A 446-nucleotide genomic window follows, 5' to 3' on the forward strand; every position below is an offset into this window, starting at 1 on the left:
AAAACAAGACAACACAGTATTGAATCAGAAGTAGAGTATAGAAACGAAGCTTAACTCGAGACCGTAACACCTGCTGCGGATTACAGACAGACAAAGACGCACAAAGCCATTCCCCCAACACACACACACACACACACGAATCCATTACCAGGTAGACTAGCAATCTCTGGCAGTGGCGGTGTCAAGTGGCCTGCGTTACCGAGTATTGGCAGGTGTCAGGAGTCTTACGGAACATCACGTCACTGGTTCCCTCGTGTAGGCGGCTGAGAGTGCGGGAAAGGAACATAACACCTATGGAAGATGTAAGGCTGAAAATGAGTGTCTTGAAGGGGAAGGTCTAAGGGGAAATGTCGAAGGATAAGATGAACTGGAAAGGGAAGTGGGTGGAAGGTAAGGGAAGGTGAGAAGTCTAGGAGTCTATAAACGTAGAGACGTGCAGGGAATAG

The sequence above is a fragment of the Portunus trituberculatus genome, chromosome 45 (genome assembly GCF_017591435.1).
Source record: "Portunus trituberculatus isolate SZX2019 chromosome 45, ASM1759143v1, whole genome shotgun sequence".
In the NCBI taxonomy this organism is placed as follows: domain Eukaryota; kingdom Metazoa; phylum Arthropoda; class Malacostraca; order Decapoda; family Portunidae; genus Portunus; species Portunus trituberculatus.